General features: G+C 42.0%; 1 protein-coding gene across 1 annotated transcript in view; it reads left to right on the top strand.

Moving 5' to 3' along the window:
- The window catches only part of VPS13B (vacuolar protein sorting 13 homolog B (yeast)), a 512,836-nt gene that overhangs the window by 278,373 nt on the left and 212,548 nt on the right, over nt 1–21,915 (top strand). The window lies entirely within an intron of this gene.

Below are 21,915 nucleotides of genomic sequence, written 5' to 3'. Positions count from 1 at the left end.
CCCACCCCTTCTTTCTTCTTCATTTTGGTTTTTATGGAGAAGAAGTGGGGCTTTTTTAATGGGTGCAAGGGTTGCGGTAGTAAACTTGCTCCTCCTGACCATCATACCCTTTGCATACCTTGTCTCGGAGAGTCTCATCGACCCAAATCCTGTTGCCACTGTGCTCACTTTTCAAACCAGACCCGAAAAAACCGAGCTGCGCGCCTTAAAGTGGCCCTGCTAGAATTGGCTCTACATCCTTCCTCAGCGATGGATGCCGAGAAACCATCAACATCAACGGCTCCGGCATCGAGGCCTGCCTCCAATATCGGCCGACCGAAACCGAAGCCTCCAGCATCAAAGGCGCAATCCTCCGCTTCCACGCTGGTGAAAAAGAAGTCCAGGCCAAGTAAGGAGCAAAAGTCTGCAAAGAAGGGCTCTTCCAAACCCCTTAAGGTGGCAAAGGAGGGGAAATACCGTCCCCCGTACCTGGTCAAGGTCTTGGCAGAGGCATGCGCCACGTCGTCAGTCTCCAGACAGACAATGGAGACTGCGTACGTCTTCAGGAGGTCAAAAACCTCCATACCAAAAACCGAGGTTTGGATCCGGGCAACAATCCCTCCAAGCAGAGTTTTTTACTTCCCTGTCACCGAGTCAGTTCAAACCCGTCTATCACTCTTCCTTCATACTTGGCGTCACATCACCTCGGACGAATGGGTGCTGTCAATCTTGACCCGAGGCTACCGTATCCAATTCCACCAGAACCCCATTACTCCTGTCGTCTCCACACACCCTTCCCCACCTCTCCTGGAAGAGGTTTCCGCCCTTCTGCAGAAGGGAGCCATCGAACAGGTACCACCACACCTCCACAGGACGGGATTTTATTCCCAATACTTCACAGTCCCGAAGAGAGCTGGAGGCGTTCGACCCATTTTAGATCTAAGGGCACTGAACTGTTTTGTAACCTACCATCGCTTCCACATGGTGTCCTTACAACAGATTATGCCACTCCTACGGAAACACATCTGGATGGCCACCCTCGACCTCCAAGACGCGTACTTTCACCTCACCATCCACCCCTCCCACCGCCACTACCTACGCTTCGCGATTGGTCAACAGCATTACCAGTATGCAGCCCTGCCATTCGGCCTGTCCAGCGCCCCAAGAGTCTTCATAAAGACTATGATTGTGGTTGCGGCTTTCCTTCGTCTCCGGGGTATCTCCATTTACCCCTATATCGATGATTGGCCTTTGCAGAACGTCCTGGTCTCAAAAATCACCGAGACACTGGCACTACTAAAAGATCTGCTGTCAATTGAGAAAAGTCTCAATTGGTTCCGGTTCCGGTCCCGGCGACAGCAGGCGGGCTTCGAGTTTTCTCCTGGCTTTGTCTGCATTCTTCCCCCCCTAGAGAGACTTTGGTTTGACCACAAAATCTCCAAATCATCCCAAGAGGGAGGTTTGAGCAAGGCAATCTTCCCGAAGCAGAGAAATAGACGGCGGTTTGTTTCCTGTTCCGTGACACGCTGAAGCAGGGGGGGAGACAAGAGGACGAGTTTCTACGCTTGATCCATAGCCTGGCCGAGAGTCCGAGGACGGGCACCAGTGGAAACCACCACCATTGATGAAAATAAAGAAGGTTGGAAAGTAAACTACTTACTTTTGTTACTACGTGGAAGGTGACTTTCCCGGGAGAAACAGCGTGACCGTGAGGGAGGAAAAACGCCCAGGTGAGATCAGCGGAGTGCAGAGATACAGAGCGGGAGTTAGCGGCTGAAGTGGACTCTGCACGGAGGTGCTACTTTGATCTTTGGTTGATGAGAGAGAGGGGCGTAAACTTAAGAGTCGTCTATCCGGCCTCTGAAGCAGCTATCTCAAGGCAGCAACAGGGAAAGGGCCATCAAAGGGAAATAGCGGAGAGGTTAGCTGCCGGAGGAAGTTAAAACCATCGATTTTTCGGTTTTCTGCTGCTTGAGCCTGCTTTAAAATCATCGGTTCTTCGGTTATCTGCTGCTTGAGCCTGCTTTAAAATCATCGGTTTTTCGGTTATCTGCTGCTTGTGTCTGCTTAGTCTGACTATTTGGTGTTGTGTTGAAGGACATTGAGCAGATAGTCGTCAATTAAACAGGCACTTATCAGAGTGAGTGAAGCTGACGGAACGGTAGCCGTGGAATAAAGAAGAACGAGTTTGTTAACAACTTAAATTTAAGACTGGAAACAGACATCGGACGATAACATAATAACAATAGATATTACAATAGATACTACTTACGGTTTAAGCTGAAGATTGAACAGAAAAACTGAAGTTGTGGTGTGGGAATTAAATTGTGAATTTTGAAACATGGAATTTATGGTATGGTGAAGGAATGAGTTATTGTGTTTGCTGTTTGAATATGGTGAAGGGACAACTTGGAGGGTGGTAGAACTATTGATCAGTAAGAAAGAATTAGGTCTATATAGGTCTATAAAGGTCCATAGAGAAGTAAAAAGGTACCTTAAACATAAACATAATAACCTTCCAATAATCTTACAATAAGTTGGAAATAATTTCAGGATGGCAACTGGAACAAGGAAAACATCGATACCTTCCCCAGGACAGGTTAAAGCGGTAGCGACAAATTTAAATCAAATGAAAGAACTAAATGCACAAATAAATGAGAGTGTAACGAAGGCAGTGAATGCTGCAATACAAAATTTGCTGCCTGAGATTATAAACAAGGCTATAGAACCTTTACAGGTGAAATTAGACTCCTTGACCCAACAAATGACAACTCAGATGGAAGAAATCAAGAGCCAGATTGTAGAGAATAAACAAGAGATTGCCAAATTAAATGAAGGTAGAGAGGCATCAGAAGAAAGGGCAGAAGTAACTGACCATCAGGTGCAAAAGCTTATGACAAAATGTGACTCTTTGGAAGATGCCATCATGACTTTAGAGGCAGAGAAAGCGGCCTATTTGCTTCGGTTCCAAAATATCCCAGAAAATAAAACGGAAAATTTGAAGGAAATTATAGCTCCTGTCTTGGCAGAATTATTAGGGGCACCAGAAGAAAATATGGATCAAGAGGTGGAATTGATTTATAGAAGGAACTCGGCCTTTGCAAAAAGAAATTAAGTCCCCAGGGAGGTTCATGTTAGATTTTGTAAAAGATCAATACGAGACAAAGTCTTGGAAAATTCCAGATCCACGAAAGTTAACATAATGGGAAATGAAATAAAGATCCTGAGAGATACACCCTGGAGGATAAGAGAGAGACGACAAGACTACCAGATTCTGGCTGAACTTCTGAGGAAGAACGATATAATTTATAGGTGGCTGATTCCGGAAGGAATAGCCTTCTCATATAAGGGGAAAAGTCATAGATTAACTTCTATAATGAAATTAGAAGAATTCTTTGAAAAATATGGACAAGACTTAGGCGGTGAAGAAGAGGAATCAAGTAAATCTGAAGAAGAATCACAAGAATTACAAGATGTACGGTCGGGAAAAGCAACGCAGAAAGCAAAGGATAATAGGAAGAGCAAATTTGGGCAGCTTTCGGTAATTACAAGATTGCGTCAGAAGAAAGAAAAAGAAGCAAAACCGTAATAGAATGGGTAAGAACATTATCAGAATTGTGTCAATAAATGTTAATGGATTGAATACACCTCAAAAAAGAAGAAAAATCTTTTGTCAGGCAAAGAAACTTAACACGGATGTACTATGTATCCAGGAGTCTCATATTAAAAAAGAGGATGAAAAGCTTTTAGAGTGTAAAAAGTTGGGGCTATGTTTTGTAGCAGCAGATAACTGTAAAAAAAGAGGGGTTGTAACGTATGTGAAGCCGCATCTGTCCCCTAAGATGGTATTCAAATCAGAGGATGGTAGAACTCTGATCGTTAAAATTAGAAGACAGAATAGAATATCATTGGTAGTGAACATCTATGCACCCAATCAGGGACAAGAAAAATTCTACCAAGACCTACGGAATACACTTGTGAACTTCGCAATGGAAGAAATCTATTTGATTGGGGATTTTAATGCCGTACTAAATAGAAAAGAAGATAGAAAGAACCAAAGGAGAGAATTAGTCAAATCAAGTGAACTTCCACAAGCTTTTCTATTGCTAGCCGATGAGTTGAAACTCATAGACCTGTGGAGAGTGAAAAATGGCAACAAAAAAGATTATACATTCTTCTCATCCCGTCATAAATCCTGGTCGAGGATTGACATGGTATGGGCCTCGAGTTTAATCCTATCAGATGTTACTGATGTTGAGATTTTGCCTGCGACTTTTGCCGACCACAATCCGGTGTTGTTGGAGGTCAAAGATATAGCTAGGCCTTCAAGATGGATGTTAAAAACATGGTTGTTGAATAATCGAACATTTGTAGAAGAATGTAAAGAAGAATTTGAAGCCTTTTTTAATCAGAACATTATACCAGAAACAAATATAGCTATTATATGGGACACTTTCAAAGCCTTCGCGCGAGGAAGAATTATAAGGCAAGAAATCTGGTTGAAAAGGCAGAAACAAGAGAAATACAAGTACTTAGTCGAACTTATGAAGAAAGAAGAAGATGATCTGAAGAAAACCCCTCAATCATCCCGGCTTAGATTTAAAATTATGAAATTGCAACACCGACTAAATGACTTACTAACATATGAGATGGCAGAAAAAATAAAATATGCGAGACAACATTTTTTTGAACAAGGGAATAAACCATCACGGTGGCTAGCCTACAGGTTGAAAAGGAACACTGATAATAAGCAGATAAAAATGCTAAAAAACCAACAAGGGGAGTCATGTTTCGCTTCTGGAGAAATGGGAAAAATAATAGAGGATTTTTACAAGAACTTATATGACCAGAAGGAACAAAATCTACAGGAAATTGAGAAATTTCTTAATGAACATAATAAGAAAAAATTTACACCAGAACAAAAGAAAATGTTGAACGAACCAATCTCCCCTGGCGAGATAACAGCAGTCCTTAAAAGATTAAAAACAAAGAAAACACCAGGTCCTGACGGTTTATCATCTGAATCCTACCAGGTGTTTAGTAAACAGATTGAAAAGCCTTTGAAATTGACTATTCAAAATATTATAGATAATAAAAGAATTCCGAAATCCTGGGAGGAGGCTCTAATTATTTTAATACCTAAACAACAAACTGACATAACGCTGATAAAAAATTATAGGCCAATTTCACTTCTTAATAGTGATTATAAAATATTTGCTGCTATTTTAGCGAATAGGCTTAAAAATGTCTTGCAACAGGTTATACAGAAAGACCAAGCAGGATTCCTGCCCCAAAGATATTTAAGAAATAACATCAGGTCTATATTAGACATCCTAGAATTCTATGAAAGCAATCCCAGTAACCAACTAGCCTTGTTATTTGTTGATGCCAAGAAGGCATTTGATAATGTAAGTTGGGAATTTATACTGAGACAATTCAACCACTGGGATTGTGGAGATAGTTTCCTTAATATGCTGCAAACAATATACCAAAAACAAGAGGCCAAAATAACATTTAATGGTTATTTAACCAGTAAGATACAAATACTAAAGGGGACAAGGCAAGGATGCCCGCTGTCCCCCTTACTGTTTATATTTGCGATAGAACAACTTAATGACATGATAAGGGCAGACTATTCAATTAAAGGTTTAAATGTGAAAGGAGAATCATTTAAAGTCTTGGCATATGCCGACGATTTGGTGTTGGTACTAGAGGACCCTTTGACATCTTGCACGCAACTTCTATATACACTACAGATATATGGTCAAGTGGCGGGATTAAAAGTAAATCACCAAAAATCTAAAATAATAACAAAGAATTGTTCTAAAGAGGTCGAAAAGAGACTACAAAAAGAAACAGGGTTTCTAATAACAAAAAAAATTAGGTACCTAGGAATCTGGATAACGAATAAGTCCTGTTCTTTATATAGGATAACTATAAGAACTTACTGATGGAAATTAAAAAAGACCTAGAAAAGTGGAGCGGTTTACAATTGTCACTATTAGGTAGAATTGCCACGATTAAAATGGCAATTCTCCCGAAAGTAATGTTTTTATTCCAAACAATACCTATCTTGAGGAACCAGGTTTTCTTTAAGGAGTTAAATAAAAGCTGCTTGACATTTATCTGGCAAAAAAGGAAACCGAGACTTAAATTGCAACTGTTGCAGACCAAGAAAGAGTTAGGTGGCTTTGCATTCCCAGTGTGGGAGCTATACTACAAGGCGGCGGTTTTACTATGGGTAAAAGAATGGGCAACTCTCTCCAATACTAGACTCCTCAAATTAGAAGGTTTCGATCTTCCGCAAGGATGGCATGCTACTCTTTGGTATGACAAAGAAAAGAAGTATTTTGAACGGCATTATATGAGAGGATCTCTGATAAAAATTTGGAGGGAGATTAAAACGCAGTATTATAAGAAGGTTCCCAGATGGGTAGCCCCCCTGGAGGCTTTAGAGATTCCGTCCTTATATACACAAGGCGGAAAGTGTACCTATGAGAACCTGTTGGACACTACGAATAATTTAAAATCAATAGATACTTTGAAAAACCAAGAAATAGAAATGTCCTGGCTACAGATTATGCAACTGAAAGCTAGATTTAAGGAAGATGCGAGAATTGGTTTTTATAGAGAACCAACTGACTTAGACAAGATATGGCTTACACTAGAAACACAATTGATAAAAAGATTATATAATATCTTATTAGAGGGGAAACTACAAGAAGATGTAGTATGGGCCAGTTTAAGAGCATGGAATAAAGATCTAGGTTTTACGATAGACCAACGTAAATGGATGAAAGTTTGGGAGACTAATTTGAAAATCACGAGGGCCTCGTCTTTCAAAGAAAATATCTTTAAGGTAGCACACAGGTGGTATTTATACCCCTCGCGATTGGCAAAGTTTTCTAAGTCCGCGACAAATATCTGTTGGAAGTGTCAGCAAAATACTGGTACATACTTCCACATGTGGTGGACTTGTGCAAAAGCCAGGGATTATTGGGAGAAGGTTAAGAAAATGTTAGTAGAGGTGTTGGAAATAGAGGTACCTTTACAACCTGAAATCCTTCTATTAAATATGATACCAGAAATAGGAGGAAAGGAAGGGAAAAGTCTGTTGTTATACTGTATTACAGCGGCTAGAATTTGCTATGCCAAGTATTGGAAAACAGAAAGGACTCCAGGAAAGTTGGAGGTAGCTCAGAAATGGCTGGAAGTCGCTGAAATGGATAAATTGTCAAATGTGTTAAAAGGGAAAGACAAGGAGATAATTAACAAAAAATGGAAAAAGTTATTTGAATGGAATATTAAACAAAAAAGATAAGTGGAGATTAGGAAATCAGTAAGAGAAAAAACATTAGGCTGTATGCTCGTCTGTGTTAACTGATCAGTATTTATGTTAAGTTCTGTTATGAAGGTCGGGAGTGGGTGTTTGGAATATTAATAAAAAATATTCACACACACAAAAAAGAGAAAAGTCTCAATTGAGTCCAGTCCAAAGAATAAAGTACATCGGTGCTATACTATACTCCATGACATGCATGGCTTACCTGCCTCAAGACAGAGCGGCAGACATCATTTCCTTAGCCACCATCATCCGTACCCACCCTTCTGTCACTGCCTTCCAAATCCAAAGGCTACTTGGCCCTATGGCTGCAACTCCGTCGGTTCTCGTCTTTGCCAAACTGAAAATGCATTGTTTACAACTGTGGTTCATTCGGAATTTCAACCCAGCGAACAACGCTCACACTGTCATCCTATCCCCCCCTCCCAACATACGAGACTCGTTACTTTGGTGGACTGTCCCTTCTAATATCTTCCAGGGAGCACCCTTCCACCCTCCGTCACCCCAAATCACCCTGACCACAGATGCTTCCCTGTCGGGATGGGGTGCACACATGATGGGTCTGTGCGTCGGGGACAAGTGGAACACCCACGATCAAGGTCGACACATAAACTTCCTGGAACTGCTCGCAATTCAGTTCGCGGTCACAAGTTTCCTACCAATAATCAAAGGGAAATGTATTACGGTCCTCACGGACAATACCACCGTGCTCAGTTATATAAACAAACAAGGAGGCACCGTCTCCCTACGTCTCTGCAACCTCACCATTCAGTTATGGGACTTTTGCATTGCCCACAACATCTCTTTGGTAGCCACACACATCCCAGGTCACCTGAATGTGCAAGCAGATCATTTAAGTCGAGCAAGGCTCAGTCTCCATGAGTGGGAGATGAACCCATCCTATCTTTTCCCGCTCTTCTGCAGGTGGGGATCTCCCCAAGTCGATGTTTTCGCCACCAGAGCCAACAAAAAATGTCCCGTTCTGCAGTCGAGGCGGCAGGGACTCACAATCGCTTGGAGACGGTCTCCTTCTTCCCTGGTCCTCAGGCCTTCTGTACCTTTTCCCTCCTTTACCCCTACTTCTGAGAGTGGTACACAAGATCATCCGAGACGGAGCGGACTGCTTGTTGATAACACCGTGGTGGCCCAGACAACCATGGTTCTCCACAGTCCTCGAGTTGTCAAGGGGAATGTACCACCAATTCCCTCTGGTACAGGACCTCCTCTTCTTATCAGACTCCCCTCTCCTACATCGCAACGTACCACGCTTGAAATTGACGGCGTGAAGAATAACATCAAAGGTTCACGTCGACAGATGCACCATGTTTTCACATCCGCTTTCGAAACATTTTTTAAAAGGTTTGTTACACCTCTACCCTCCTGTCAAGACTCTTGTCGCTCCCTGGGATCTTCCTCTAGTCCTTCGTTAACTTCTGAGGAAACCATTTGTCATTCTTGCCAGACGGCGTCCACCTCGTCCCTGACATTTCGTTCCTGCCAAAGGTAGTGTCAGAGTTCCACCTACAGGCAGAGGTCTTCCTCCCGGATTTCTTCCCAGCTCCGAAATCCCCAGAGGACAGACTGTTACATACCTTGGATGTCAAAAGGGCACTACTGTTCTACCTCAACAGGACCCGCCCAATGAGACGTGACTCCCAACTGTTCATCTCATACGCACCAGCGAGGCTGGGGACTCGCATCACGGCTCATTGCCTCTCAAAGTGGATTGGGGTCTCATCCACCTCTGCTACTTGATTGCAAAGCAGCTGTTGCCTGGCCCCATCAAGAACCATTCAACCCGGGCTGTTGCGGCTTCTACTGCCTTCCTCCAGGGAGTGCCCCTGACGGACATCTGCAAGGCTGCTACCTGGGCCACGCCTAACACCTTCATGAGGCATTATGCCCTGGACGTCCGTAAGAACTCTAATACCAACATGGGACGTCACATTCTATCTTCAGCGACGCAGTAAGGACCTGCCAGCACCCTCCTCCAGGTAGGCCACTGCTCGCTAATCTCCCATGGGTGTGAAGCACAGAGACCACGTCGAAGATAAACAGGTTGCTTACCTGTAACCGATGATCTTCGAGTGGTCATCTGTGCATTCACACCACCCGCCCTCCTTCCCCGCTGCTGTCAGCTTCTACATTTTCAATAGGGATTGATTTGCGGTGATTCAAAGGAACTGGTGGGATGTCCGCGCCCTCCCCTCTGGGCATGCGTGGTGGGGTTCCTGCGCATGCCCGAGGTCTGGGCACAGAAATCCGTTAAAAGAGCTTGCTACAATGCTGATCCATCCAGCGCATGCGCACTAGATCCCATGGGTGTGAATGCACAGATGACCACTCAAAGATCATCAGTTACAGGTAAGCAACCTTTTTTTCTCTTTTGTGCCACGTATGTTATTAGGAAGCATCCAGCATCCTATGTTTGGTTTGCTTTATGCTTTATGCAAAATAAAAACCTATATAGAAAAAAACCCAAGTGTTCTACCAATTAATGGATGGGAAATACTCTTGTAGAAAATTTGTACTCGCAAATCAATTGTGCATGTTTTCCAGAGGCAGTTAAAAATGCCTTGTCTTACCAAATTTAATTACCTGTTTCTCATTTTTTCTGTGCATTACTGTGCTAGGATATGACAAATTCTTGAAAGGAGTTGTTAGAACTGTTTTATTTATTTATTTGCATTTTGAGATTTTTTGACCAAGGACTGCTTCTGGTATCATTGTTGAATACGTCTCTAATGCTTCAGAAGTCATATTCACAAACATAGGTGTCAGCTGAAAGGCTGTCAAGACCAGTGTTAATGAAAAAGTAACATTGGACCTACTGATAGAACCTGAAAACTGAATCTGTATGACTGTCGATATCAATAACCTTTTCTCACGTGAGGACTAGTCTTGTCTGGCATGTGTAAAACTACAGCTGGCATAAAAACCCCATTCAAAGACTTCTTTGGCATCCTTTTCCTATCCAGCACACACTGATGCTTGGCTGATTTAATGTGAAGGCTTTGTGTTTGACTTTGGCAATCGCAAAAGTAATGGTGTACTCTGTGGCTTCCTGCGGCAGGATATAGGTTTCAAGAACTGGGTAGCTTCTTGCTGCTGCCAAAATCTACCTCAACAATACATTTGGAAATGACTGCATAATGTTTTGTTTCAACTTTAAGTTTTTAAAGTTTCTGTGTATGTTCCAGTTTTTTCTTGATCATTTGTATATTACAGGAATTGTGTGATCATTTGTATATTACAGGAATTGTATGATGTTACTTGGTTTGATCAGTTTTTAAAAAGTTTTTAAAATGTACCCATTCAGTGGAGTTCCTTGGCAAGACATGGGTTGTTTTTTTTTACTGTTTTCTGATCAGATAGTACATTTTAAATAGTTGTAGGTTTACAGTGAAGGGTATGGCTTTGAAAACACTAAGCAAGAAATCTGTTCCATTGAACTCTGCATAAATGTAACTAGGATCAGGATGCATAGCTGGATCTTATTCAGATCATGGTATTTGAAGCATACCTTGCTGTGCATTAGATTGCACTTGTGTGCCTCAATCAGAGGTCATTTCGGGGGGGACCCCTGGCCTCAATCTACCTAGAGTTATAAATGAACAGCACAGGCTCCCCTCTATATATCCCTAGCTGTATCCCTAGACCCATTTGTACTGCATGCATAGTTTCTTTTCGCAATGTAGCAGTTCAGCCTGCTTCACATATAACCTTTCAAACAAAACTGGAATATTGCTGTTCAGGAGGGGAATCAGAAATCTAGATGCAATACAACAGTTTTCGGTTCCCTGCAAAACAGATGGTTGGTGCACTCTCTTGGATTACAGCAAGTCCATAGAACCTGATAGGCAAAAGGATCTGGGAGATACCAGAACTGTGTCTCTATTTTTCTGGGGACACACACTAAGCCTCCTCAAAACCCTCTTGCCAAATCACTGGGATGGACTCAGGGCTTGGACTGCCAACTCTGGGTTGGAGATTTCCTGGAGATTGGGGGGTAGAGCCTGGGGAGGGACCTCCACAGGGTAAAATGCCATAGAATCAACCCTCCAAAGGAACTGTTATCTCCAGGGGATCTATTATCTGTCATCTGAACATTGGTTGTAATTCTGACAGCTCTCCAGTTCGGTGTAGTGTTAAAGAAGAAGAAGAGAAGAGATTGGATTTATACCCCACCTTTCACTTGGAGGTTCAGAGCAGCTTACAATCTCCTTTCCCTTCCCTTCCCCACAACAGACACCCTGTGAGAGAGCTCTTTCAAGAGTTGCTCTTGAGAGAATATCTCTGAAAGAACCTGTGACTGACCCAAGGTCACACCAGCAGCTGCATGTGGAGGAGTGGGGAATCAAACCCCGTTCTCCCAGATTCGAGTCCGTGCTCTTAACCACTTCACCAGACTGGCTCTCACCTACACCAAACTGGCTCTCAGGCAGGACTGTAATCTGGAGAACCAGGTTTGATTCCCCACACCTTCACATAAAACCAGCTGGGTGAACTTGGGTCAGCCACAGCTCTCTCAGAGCTCTGTCATGGGTATTGGTTCGGCTAAGGCTGACTCCTCCTCAGATGAGGAAGAGGCAGGGAGCAACGCAGCCTCCTCTTGAGTCAGCCCAGAAGAAGAACCCTCAACAGTACCTGAGGAGGAAGAGTCCCCAGCAGTTGCACAAGAGGTGCAGGCAGAAGGAGAGATCATTCCTGAGCCCGGACCACCACCCTCAGCTGCAGACACCCCGAGGCCAGACTCCCCGCTTAGCTCTCCTGAGTGCCCCAGACGTAGGGCACGGCAGAGGCTGACTATGCAGGAGCGAAGGAGGAGTGCCTGACTGCAGTTCCTGCAAAGGCAACAGGAGGAGCTGTAAGCTTTTGCAGACTCAACTCCCAGGGAAGGAAGAACCTGTTTAAAAATCCTCCGTGCAGCTGCTTCAGTGCGGCAGCAACTCTGCATAATCAGACCTGCTTCTGAGTGTGCAGCAGCCGCTCCTTGTCCTTGGAAACTTGCAATCTTGACTTGACTTCCCGGCTATTCGACCTTTGGCTTTGTTACTGACCTGGATTTCAGACCGTGTTTCTAGCTTCTGGCGTATAGTCTTGGTGGACCCCAGCCAAGATAGCAGAAGCTCTCTCAGCCACAGCTACCTCACAGGGTGTCTGTTGTGGGGAGAGGATGGGAAGGTGATTGTAAGCTGCTCCGAGACTGGTTTGAATAGTGAAGGATGGGGGATAAAACCAACTCTTCCTTTGCCATAGTACCATGGGAGGGGGTTATCAGTGAATGAACACAGCAAAGCACTGTCCCCTCAAGAGCAAAGTAGGTCACATTGAAGTGCAGGGATAGTCAAGTTTTTCTTCAGGCATTTGAACTTTGAGCCCTATCATTCAAGATGCCCTCCTTCCTGCTGTTCTCTTCTAGCAAGGACTTTTCCTGGCAGCAAAGGGAAATACCTGTAGCAATTTAGTGGGGAGGGTTGTGGCAGCTGAGACTCCGTTTACCCCCTCTCCATATTTGCAGTGTCAGATGAGGGTTTACAGACAGATGTACAAATACAAAAGGACAATACTGCAGTAGTGCTGCCACAGTAGGATTGCCATTGTAGAATACACAGGAAGGCTTTATGCAGTACATAAATTGCAGTAAGAGGCACTGGAAAAGCTATTCTGGTACCAGTCATGGGAGACTTGCAAGCATTTTACATTTCTCCCTCAGTCAGTTTCTGATTGCCTTATTCATGAGCAAGTCACCGTGCCCTTCTCCTGAAAACAGAAGAGGACAATAAAATAATTCTCAGGGAATACATGGCACTGCACAATGAAAAAGACACCATGAGTCAAATATTACCATTATTTGGTTCTTGCACACTGCAAAAGTAATAAATAAAATGAGAAACCCATCCTGTGAGTTCTAAAAATTCTACACAAAATTTTGACCACCTCCAAAGACATACTACATAACCTTTGGTACACTACTGTCTCTCAACCTTTGCTCCTGTTTTTAGTATTTGGATGATAATTATGGCCTGCTTTACAGATTGGTTTGTCTGGATTTCTGATATAATGTACATCTAGTTTTTTGAACATTCAAAAACTATGTATACCTGTGGAATATTATTGTCTACTGACATCCTGTCTTCACCTTTTACCGGTTCACTCAGGGCTTCATAATCTTTGTTTTTGCTTCTTTTCTCCTTCCTTCTTGTTTGGGTGTCAACACCATTGTTAGTGTTCTCCTGCAAAGTACTATACGGATGTTTAGGACAGTCTTTATCCCCAAACCATCACAATTTATTCCCAGGACTTAACTTTTAATATTTATGTAGGAAAGCAAACTACTTACACTTGAAATGCAAAAGAATGATGGGGTGCGTCTTTTGGCTCTGGTCCACTAGTGATGGCATTTTCCTCCAGTGCAAGGATCCTTTCAATGCTACTTGTGCCATGAAAGCAATACTGCTGGTGAAATTGATGCACAGTATCCAACCTACTATGTTTACTTCTAGTTACACATTATCTGGAGGTGTCCCAGATGATTCACAGACGTTAGTTCCATGAATTGGCTGAGGTTCTAAACAATTTTGATCAGCATTGCTTCTTTGAATATATTAGAATTTTCCACTGATAGCTACATCATTTGCATTCTGTTGTATCTTCCAGAGATTTAAAAAAAATGTAAAATCAGTTGGGCTGAGGCTTGTTTAATGTAATTTAGGTGGGGAGGTTTCTTCCAAAGAAGAAGAGAAGAAGAGATTGGATTTATACCCCGCCCTTCACTTGGAGTCTCAGAGCGGTTTACAAACTCCTTTCCCTTCCCCTCCACACAACAGACACCCTGTGAGGTGGGTGGGGCTGAGAGAACTCTGACACAAACTGCTCTTTTTCAAGAACAGCTGTGCCAGAGCTTGTGACTGACCCAAGGTCACATCAGCAGGTGCAAGTGGAGGAGTGGGGAATCAGACCCGGTTCTCCCAGATTAGAGTCCACACACTTAACCACTACACCAAACTGGCTAAACAGAGCCTGAAGCAAAGAAAATCTTTAGCATCAGAGACAGATGCACCTATGTTCCTAAATGAGTGAAATTATTGAACAATGCTATCTGTAAATTCCATCTGCATTATAAGTAAGCAGTTTCACAGTAAATTAGAGACATACAGCTATATTATATATCAAGTATGTAGAGAAAGCTCAGCGGAAATCATTTACAATTGCTTCTCAAATAATTTCACCGTGCCTCTTAGAGGATACGATTGATGTCCATATATGGGTTTGATAAAATGACACAACAATGAAAAAGGACTCCTGCCCCATGTCAGCTTATCAGATACACAGTGGATATGCTGTGTCTTTTTCATACTGCATTACAGTAAGTACCACAAAGAGAATGTGATGTTTGTGTTCAGTGAAACTCAACCTCAGTATTTCCAGGTGAATATATATAGAACACCTGATAAGGCTGAGGTATTGTACCGCTAAACAAACAGAGCCTGAAGCAAACATTGAATTATCAGGAACAACCAGAGGAAAAGAGCTGCCGCATCAGAAGGAAGTTGTTTGCCTCAGTTTAGCAGAAAGCCAAATATTTATGTAATGTTTGGCAAAGCCCAAACTCAGTGTCCTGTTACAGACAAGCAATGTTAAAATGCAAGCTAAAATTATTTAACCCGTAAAGCAAATCAGTAAAGAATATGTTGCGTTCCTACATCTGGCTACTTCATATTCCTGTTAAGCTCACTCCCTATTCTGTGTTCTTCTTTCTGAGTTTGTTTAGAAGAATGATATTCTTCTTGTGAATTGGGGAGGAGTTTTATCATCCACACATATTTTCAAATCTCCACTTAGAGTTACAAATACATATCATTTACTCAGCTATCAGACCAACATTTAGAATATGCATCCTGCCTAAAAGTAAGTCAATGTTATTCCATTTAAACATCAAATAAGTATTAAAATGGTAAAATCAACCCCCTAGTTGGTTGCACTTATTTTAATTATTGTCGAAGCAGTTAAATAAAATACAGTTCATTACCTGGCACATTATACTTACACAGTAAAAAAGCTGAATGCTTGAAACCTTCCTTCCCACTTAGCCTGAAATGATATTGTATAGTTGCATACTTTACCTTTTTCACTATTGTGCTCCAGATATAGGTCTAGAAGACAACTGCATTGGAAAATGTTCTTCTGCTTATTTGTGGTCAATTACTGTACACAGAGCTTTTGGAACAAGGGACTACTTTTAAATGTCTGGTCACCTCACAGGATATGGAGTGTATTTCCTGCCATGAGGATAAGAGGGAGGAAGCACAAGGCCAAAATGTTTGATGTGTGGTCTACTGTAATTCCTTTCATGTGTTCAGTGGCTTTTCTGTGATCCATATACCACAATCAATTCTGACCATTCTGTGGTCTGTTTCATTAAAGCAGATTGTCCCAAATGGAAAACAAATTCATATTATAGTGGCATTCACCTGGCACCACCATGGTAATGAAAGGACTATCATTTTGCATTGAAGTTGATTTTTCAAAAAGTTTTAAGGAAAGGTTTCCTTTGATTCATAAATATAATTTTGGATATTAAAAGCAAGAGGAGCATCTGATACATCTTAAACCATATATTTTAATTACTGCTTAAGGTTTTGGAGTGGTATGGGATTATTCTTCAGAAATCTATATTTTTGAGACAAAAGAGTTCTATATTAAAAAACCCCAAATATATATACCACTTTTTGTTCTGTAGAAATGGTTCTTTAAAATGTAGACTTGTTTCCATATGTGTAAATATTGTTGTATTTAAGTTAAACAATTAGTTGGTGTATATGGCTTCCCCAGTTTGTTAAGTTAAATCCCCAGGCACTTCATAGTCCATTCTTATGTTTGAAAGAAGATCCTTCAGGATGGGCACGATCACACGCAGAATTAGCCATGCCATAGGCACGAATACCGGGCGGATTTTAAGGGCACGATCAGACGCCAACATCTGCCAAGTGTCCCGCTCCCATCGGCAACCCATTTTACTCCGCTGCAGAAGTGGAGTAAAAAGACGTCGGGGAAAACCCAGTAGCAAATGGGTTTGCTACGGACCAGGAACGGACTTTCCCCAGTGTGATCGTGCCAGCATGCTTCCATGGTGCTGGGATGGTCTGATCGGGCCATCCCAACTCCATGGCATTGGTTTTCCCCTGTTTCGGTATGCACATCATCACACACTGCATAGGGAGCACTCGGTGCAGAGATGTGAATAATTGATCCCTCATTGAAGTGCACTAGAAATACGCAGCCAACCCCCCCCCGACTTACCCGCAGTGGCATGTGATCACGCAGTGGCAGGCCGCCCCCACAGCTCCCAGGGACTGTGTGATCACGCAAATGCGGGTCAAATTTCTGCGGAGCAAATAGCCTCACTTCCCCACCGCATTGTCCCACGCGTGTGAACACTGCTGATGTTTTACAATTTAAACAGTAGGGTTATTTTTTTCTGGCCCAATTCTTAGATATAAGAGACTACTCATAGATTAACCCTCCCCCCATTTCTTTTTTCTACAGAGAAATCAGAGTCCTTCAGAATCTATTAGTCCCAATAGAGGGGAGGGAACAAGCAATCTTACCATTTTCCCCTGAACAGGCGGGCTAATAAGGCGAATTGCTGGTTGGGAAACAATATGGGGTGAAAATGAAGGATTAATGCTTTTCTGTTCCAGCACTGTGGCTTTCAACAAAATATCTTGATATAACCTTTAATTATAACTTCTCTTGGAAGGCCTACTAGGAAATAACAAAGTCCATAGTTTTTAGAACTGTATGGGTGTATGGAAATTTTATCATACAAAAGGTGTTTTTTTAAATTAACCCTGCCCTGAAATTTTTCCAGAGTGAGTTTGTAGCTTAAATTTTACACATTGCAGAAGTCTGGATTTGGAATGATGTATTAGTTACTCCCTGCCTTGCTTGATGTTGAGGTCCAGGAATCAAGTTACTACAGGTAAAGCCAGCAGTGTAGCATGGATGTTGTTTCAGCAAAGGCTGAAGGTGAGATGAGACCTTAAATATGCCTTCAAGAAGGTATAGATAACATGCTCCTCCCCTCCATCAGAAGGCTGCCCATAGTTGAAGGTGCCATGCCTAGTTACAGTGGTGAGCAGTGTTCCCGCTAAGCTGAGTTAGTGTGAGCTAGCTCCCGTAGGCAGTAGCCAAATCGCTTGCTCACGGCTTTAATGCCAGTGGCTCACAAAGTAGAATTTTTGCTCACAGGACTCCACAACTTAGAGGGATCATTGGTGGTGAGTATTGTGATGGAGCTGAGGTGGTTTAATGCTTTGAAAGTCTTGAGCGGTTGGAGGGTGAAAGCCCTCTGGTTTAGCAGCAAGCTCTGGGGTTAAACATCCAATTCTGAATCAGAAGGCAGGGCTGTATCCCTGGGTGAGTGGGCTGATTCACAGGCTTGGGGCTCCTCCTGCACATAAAAGGAAACTCGTGGAACTGTCTCAGCTGTCTCCTTCTGCAGCTGTCTAAACTTGGTCTTTCCTCAATCACAGCTCTGAGGACCTGAAGAATATCCCAGTTCTCTGAGGAAACAGAAGAATATCCCAGTCAGCCAACTGGCAATGCAATGTCTTGTTTTAATGTAAAAAGATACTACTTGGGCCGTAGGTTGTAATAGAATTCTTCAGTCATATTACCCTATTCGGCAGATTTTCAGGGTTATTTCCAAGCTGGCTTTACGTGGTGCCGTGTTAAGACAGGGAAATAATATTTGGTTCCAAATTTCCTTAATGGTTTAAGCTGTTTAAAAAGGATCATAGCAGAGTGTCCTATTTGTGCAGTATTACATTTTGTAAACTAAGGTTGGCCTTTATGGCAGTTTGCTTTCAAGCCACACAAACACCTATATTAACCAGTCGATAGATTCAGACTACTATGACTTAGCCCTTATGTATCTGTGTAGTGCTAGAATGAGAGGATCTTCCACACAACATTTTGCCCTGTTCTCTATATTCCAAACCTACAAGTACATTTCATACAGCCATTTTTGCTTGTTTAAGTTCTAGCTCAGTGGTAGAGAAAATAACCTATTATTTGATATAGATCCTTATGTAACTTTATTTAGTTATTTATTTACCAAAAGAAGCAAGAATACAAATCTAAATCCTGAAAAAGCAACCAATCTCAAAAAGGTTGGAAAATATATATGGTTAAATCCCATCTTTATATACTTACTACGCCAAAACATTAAAGAAACTTATCAGTAAAAGGATCACCACCACGTACATATTGTTTGTAATATGTTAACTTTTTAACATATGCTATATTCCATGCTTCGTATAGCCATACTAAAACTGCAGGAAGATTTGTACATTTCCATTAAGCACTTATACATATACTTGTTGCAATTAATAAATTCAATACCATTTTAAGAACTATATCCTGAAGCAAATCCTTTAAATGATACATTAAATCTGTCTTTGGGTCTGGGGGGATTTTATATCCTGTACTTTCATGTATTTTAAAAATTAAGCCCAAAATTTTTGGGCTTTTATGCCCCTATGTTTTTCAGTCTCTGTGTAAAGCCCTTAGGACAAATCATTTGTAGCTTTGGGGTTGGATGTCATCAGTATGCGGACGACACCCAACTATGTATGCTTATCCAGATCTCCTAGTGAGTGGTGATGCAGTAAAGGTCTGGAATAACTGCCTGGCTGGTGTGGTAAATTGAGTTAAGAGTGAAGAAACTGAAGCTAAACCCTAAAAGACAGAGGTAACACGTTGGCTGGGAAAGCGAAAATCTTGAAGGACAATGTGCTCCCCACTTTTGATGGAGTTCAGCGAATCCTTACTGACTCAGTTAAGAGCCTTGGGGTTATACTGGACCCCGTGCTATTATTGCAGAAGCAATTTAATGTAGCTGCAAAAAAGGCTTTCTTCCAACTCAGTCTAGCTTGAAAAATGGCCCCTTACCTTGATGCAGCTGATCTGGCCACCTAGAGCCATGCCACAGTAACATTGAGATAGACTACTGTAATGCACTGTACATTTGACTCCCCTCAGAATCACTTTGGAAACTCCAGTTGACGCACTCCACTGTCTGCCCATCAATTACCGGGCTCCATTTAAGGTATTGGCTGTCACATACAAAGCCCTTCATGGCCTTGGACCCTCATATCTGCGACACTGCCTCTCTCCCTATGTTCCACCATGATAGTTTCGCTCATTTGAGCAGAATCTTTTGCAGGTGCCAACCTGTAAATGGGCAAAATCAACAACTGCCTGTACACATGTCTCCGCCATTGTGGCCCCCGCCTTATGGAATGGCCTGCCTGAGGAGGTCAGGAAGGCTCCTACTCTCCTGGCTTTTGGCAAACTCTCCAAAACTGAATTACTCAGTAGTGCTTTTCTACAGAGGCAATAGGGTTACACAAAATTGCTTGGATAAATTATTAAGGACCGTGGTCTATACTACTATGTATCGCTTACTGTAAGCAAGACCTTACTATGTAATTTTTGCTTCATTAATTTGTCATGTTAGTACTTAGATTTTGCTTCAGTTCTGCTTTTAGATTTCTGGTTGGTTCTACGACTCAAATCCTACTTCAATGTTTGTTGAATGTCCCAACACGTTGATTGTATTGATCCACTATAAATAATGTAAATAAATTATGCTAAATTATGCAGTGTTAATACCATCCAAATATTAGTTTAAAGAAATTATCTTCATTATATGTTGAGATCAACTTTTTTTGGTACTGTTCCCAAACCCATTGCCACTTATGCATCATAATTTCTTCCCCCAAGATCCTTTCCCATTTTATGAATTGCGTTTCATGCCCAGATACTTGATTTAATATTAATGCATAAATATTGAAAATGCTTCCCAGCACCTAAGAACATAAGAACATAAGAACATAAGAGACGCCAATGTTGGATCAGGCCAAAGGCCCATCCAGTCCAACACTCTGTGTCACACAGTGGCCAGAAATACCAGTGCCATCAGGAGGTCCAGCAGTGGGGCCAGGACATTAGAAGCCCTCCCACTGTTGACCCCCCCCCCAAGCACCAAGAAGACAGAGCATCACTTGCCCCAGAGCCCCTAGCTATACCTTGTGGCTAATAGCCACTGATGGACCTCTGCTCCATATGCTTATCTAATTCCCTTTTGAAGCCGTCCATGCTTGTAGCACCCACCACTTCCTGTGGCAGTGAATTCCATGTGTTAATCACTCTTTGGGTGAAGAAATACTTCCTTTTATCCGTTCTAACCCGACCGCTCTGCAGTTTCATGGAGTGCCCACGAGTTCTTGTATTGTGAGAAAGGGAGAAAAGTACCTCTTTCTCTACCTGCTCTTTCCCATGCATAATCTTATAAACCTCGATCATGTCACCCCTCAGTCGTCTTTTCTCCAAGCTAAAGAGCCCTAAGCGCTTTAACCTTTCCTCATAGGGAAAGTGTTCCAACCCTTTTATCATTCGAGTTGCCCTTTTCTGCACTTTTTCCAAAGCTATAATATCCTTGGTTCTGGAGTGGGCAAGCACTTCTCATCTTCCACAGTGAAGACCTGTCCACATATAATTTTTCAAAGAATATCTGATTACAGTATCCTCGATATTTTTTCTTCAGTGTAGTTATAACATACCTAATCTGTCAAGACTGAAAACTAAAATAGCTTTGGTCTCATTCCTCCCATCCTTACAGTAATTTCTTTGTAAGACAGTACTCTACCATCTTGTATTTACCACTCCAATGTACATAAATTTGCCTTTCCCCACTGTTTTTTTTTAAAAATCTCCCAGGATATATGAATCTGATGACTCCTTGTTATAGAAAATAGGCAACCAGTGATTCCCCCCCCCCTTTTTTAAGAATCCCAGTACTCCTACATAAGGTTGCCCTGATTTCCTCCAGTGACTCCCTTCTTCTGCAGATTCCCACTAGGCTGTTCCTGAGAATCTACTACCTTTTTCTTTGGCTGAGTGAAGCAGGTTGACACACAAGGATCAGACTTGGGAGATCACGAGAAAAAAAATGTGCCAGTACTCAATACCAGCAAGTACTGTCACACCCAAAAAAGTGCCTTATATAGAACCATGTATGCAAACCAGGACTCAGTATTGGTTTCAGTCTCTTCCATGCAGATCATGCATCGATAGAGCAAAAATTATGTTTCCATTTATCATCTTGAAACCAGATAAGGGCTGATAATTTATGTTAAATTATTTCTTTAATTGCTTCTAAATCTTGATTTGGAGTCAGCCACTTGTGTAACTTATACAGTCTCTGTATGTGTTTGGTGGCTAAGAAACTTTGAGTGAAAGTTGTGCTTGATTAGGTAGCAATTTACACTGTTTCATCAGAATTTTAAATTTATTTTTATGAAAAAGAAATACTAATTCTTTTGTCTGTTTTTCTTATAAATTGGTGTTGCTTTTGTATGGTCTTCATATTCATTTTTTAAATTCTTTATTTTTTATTACAATATTGCAATGGTATTTGTTCATTATCAATAAACAAGTGGGGACCCTCAAGAAACTTGTGGGAGCAGCTATCCCATTCCTCCCACCTCTGCTTCTTCCCCTCTCCCCCAACTTCTCTCACACTC

Source organism: Gekko japonicus, unplaced genomic scaffold (genome assembly GCF_001447785.1).
Source record: "Gekko japonicus isolate JY-2015 unplaced genomic scaffold, Gekko_japonicus_V1.1 scaffold232, whole genome shotgun sequence".
Classification (NCBI taxonomy): Eukaryota; Metazoa; Chordata; class Lepidosauria; order Squamata; family Gekkonidae; genus Gekko; species Gekko japonicus.
This window is presented reverse-complemented; position numbering and strand designations above follow the sequence as displayed.